The sequence below is a fragment of the Otolemur garnettii genome, unplaced genomic scaffold (assembly GCF_000181295.1).
Source record: "Otolemur garnettii isolate 467f Iridium unplaced genomic scaffold, OtoGar3 scaffold00044, whole genome shotgun sequence".
Taxonomy (NCBI): Eukaryota; Metazoa; Chordata; class Mammalia; order Primates; family Galagidae; genus Otolemur; species Otolemur garnettii.
The window spans coordinates 7,341,621-7,345,109 of NW_003852439.1; positions in this window are offsets into that span (position 1 = coordinate 7,341,621).

Here is a 3,489-nt window from a genome sequence, read left to right on the forward strand (position 1 = left end):
AGCAGACCATGTACCAGACCAGTGAGCCATCCACAGCAGGAAAGTGGGGCACCTGGGCAGGGGCCAGCTCAGGAGTACTCCAGACATGCCAATCTCCTTGATGCCACCCTGAACCCTATTGTCCTTCCCCAAAGAAGTGCAATGGAGGCTGAGATCCCTGTGGCCAACCCCAGACTGGTGTGGGGGCCTCAGAGTCACTCAGTGTCACTGGAGAGGAGGCCTCAAGCTTCGTGCCTGCCCCACTGCCAGCACCTGGCTGTGGCCACTCACCCACTGGGGGACTCCCTTCCCCTCTCTGAACCCCCAGGGTCACTGTGTCACAGCTTGCTCACCTGCTAGGCATCTCAGAGGGGAGGAACACTGGAGAGAGACCACATAAACAGGAGGGAGATGCAGCTGCCTAAGGTGGACAGGGTGCCCTAGACGCAGAGAACTAGGGCTGGTGGGGGGGGCAGAAGATGCTGCTCAGGCCCTGAGCCGGACAGGTGCCCAAGGCCAAGGAAAGAGGTGGCTGCACTGCCCACTGCCCCACAGCTCAGCTGCAATACTGGAAGGGCTGCCTGACACCCAGGTTCACAGCCCCCAGTGCCAAGGACCAAGTGCTTCCCTAGGGACACACTAGTGCCCTGAATGCCATGCCAGACCCTGCCATTCTGAGTGCCATCTTTCCCCTGAGCAGTGTGAGGAAGGCTGAGACCCCTGGGAGGTCCTCAAGGAGCCCACCCCACCTTTGAGGTGGCTGAATGAATGGGTCACTTGTCTCTCACCCCAGCTCTTTGTCAAGGAAAAGCTTTGCCCTTAGAAACAAAGGAAACAGCAAAAACCAGAACCAAATTTTCCAGAGGCCTGGAGAATTTTAAAAAAATCTGAACACTCTGTACAGTTTAATTAAACAATTTTAATGCCAATTTCCAAATTGTCCTATGCTTCATCTCTCTTTTTAACATTCCTTTTCAGTGATGTGAGTGTATCACAGTTTGTTTTTAATGCAATTTTCTCCTCTCATATCAATTTACGATCTGCTATTTCATTTCCTTTCTCAATGGAGAGCCTTCTGCATAGCACTGAGGTGGTCTCCCTCTCCACTGAGCAAGCTTGGGCCTCAGCTGCATCATCTTCAGGCCGACAGATGTCCCAGTGTGGGGAGTGTCCATGTTCAAGGCGTGTAGGCATCAGTCCCCTGGGACACCAGGAGCACAAAAGCCAATGGCTTCAGCCCAGGGGACACGGAGCCCTACAAGGACAGTGCCAGCATGTTCTCAGAGGGGCCCATGGGGTGGGAAACAGTGAAAAGATGTCTCCTTTGAAGACCTTCAGGTGGCAAATGTCCCTCCCAGTATCCACATGGCCCCACCAGTCTGTAAATGGGCCACTGGGGGCCTGCCAGCTACAGGCTTGGTCAGATTATAGATGCTGTCTTTAAAAATCACATGTTAAAGTACATGTCCTTTCCTTTCTGCAGACATCTGGAGAACAGAGTGACAAAGGAGGATGACAGCTACAAATTTAGAATAACACTTAGCCTCCTGCCTACACCAGGGCCCTGCCTCTTTCCAGCCCTTCTCCTGTGTGCCACAGGGCCTTTGCACAGTTTTCTCTTAAGCTATTTTCCTGACCTTAGGGAGGTTCCTGCCCCTGTCTATCTGGGTCCTCCATAGCACTAAAAACCAAAAGAAAAATCTTAACCCCCTAAACCAACTAAATGGTCCTTCTCTTGAGAAACCTTAAAAATTGAATTGTGGACCATGATGGGACAAGAGATCAGACCATTATACTGTATAACTGACCACTGTCAATGTTAAAATAGCAATTGTGATATTGACAAGACATAACTCACATGCTGTCCCTGCACTCCTCCGTGGCTGCCTCTGTACACAATGCTGCTCCATGGAAGGGCTGCCTGACACACCATCCACTTTCAATTAATTCATTCAGCAAGTCACCAACACCAACCGCTAAAACCTTCAGCTTCACCTTGGCTTTGAGAGAGGTGGGTTTTGAGTCAGGAATCTGGATTCTAAGTAACCTCCTGTCCAGGACCCTGCATCAGCTTCAGTCTGCCCCACCTGCTGGAACTCCCTTTGGGGGCAATGTCCAAAGCCCTGGGCTCTTTCAAGACCCAGCCTTGGTGGCTGGAGCCTTAATTGCTCCTTGAGGACCTTAATTACTAGTTGTGGCCCTCAATCGCTAAGTAGGACCATTAAAATAGAGTAAATGTTTTCCTTTTGTATATGTGAACCTGAAAAGTTCACATATACAAAAGGAGATGTTATTAAGAGGCTGGGTGGCCAGAGACAGCACCCTGACTCTACACCTCCTGCTCACAAAGCCTTTCCCCACCTGGCAGCTGAGTGTCCTTCCCAGGCCCCAGTCAAGCAGGGTTCACCCACCAGCTGCTGCTTGTACACAGCTCACCCTTAGCCCTCCCAGAGCCCTTCTTGGTCTGAGGTCCCTGGGTGCATCCTGGCCCTCCGCCCACCCTGGGCAGCTGGTGAGGGCCAAGGCCCTGAGGCAGGGTTCTGCAGGGAAGAGAGGTCTCTCCCATCAGGGATATGGGGGACACATACTCCCAGCTTGTTCCCTGATGCTGGCAAAGCAGTGTTCCCTGTAAGACAGACAGACAGACAGACAGACAGACACACACACACACACACAGAGCACTTCAGAGGTTCAGCGGGGCGTGGGATGGAGTCAGGAGCCAGTACCCCCTCCTTTGGACATGGGTCCTGCTATTCCTAGCGTCTGAAGGGACCACCCCTTGTTGACCAAGTGACGTGCTCTCAGGGACGGAGAAGGCCCTTCTATGAGGCTAGTGGGGGCCTTCCTGGCCTGGCCAGAGGTACAGTTGCCCCATGGTGGGGGTCGAATCGTCTTCTATCAAGGGACTCTGGCCCCTGCCCCCAGAGTCCCGCATGGGAGGGGGCTGCGCACGGAAACAAGTTTGCGGAAACTGCCCGTACGTGCGTACGTGTGTGTGTGTGTGTGTGTGTGTGTGAGAGAGAGAGAGACAGGGAGTGATGTGAATGCAGGAGCGCCGAGAATCCCCCCCACGGACACTCGGCAGCACATCACGCCTCCACCCCGCCCCCGCGCACCATCACATACGCACCGGCACACCCAGGACACACATGCGGATGAGGGGCACGCGGCTTCTCGGTCACGGCCGCCGCGCGCCTACCACCCACCTCGGCCGACCCCTGCCCCCGTAGCAGTGGGGGAAGGGGAGGCGGGGCGCCGCATTCGCGGCGCTGCCGCCCCCGCAATTGGGGGGCGGGGAAGAACGTTGGCGCGACTCCCCCACCCACCCCGGCCGAGCCTCCCCGCGAGCGCCCCCTGGTGCTCCGCGCGCCCGGGATGGTAGGGTGGGGGAGCACCGAGGGGGGCGGGCGGTGTCCGACTCCACCCTTCCAAGCCCTGGGGTAGAGCCGGGCGCCGGCCCGCTACCAGGGAGGGGTCGCTCGCGCGCGCGCGCGCGTCTAGGGGTTGGGG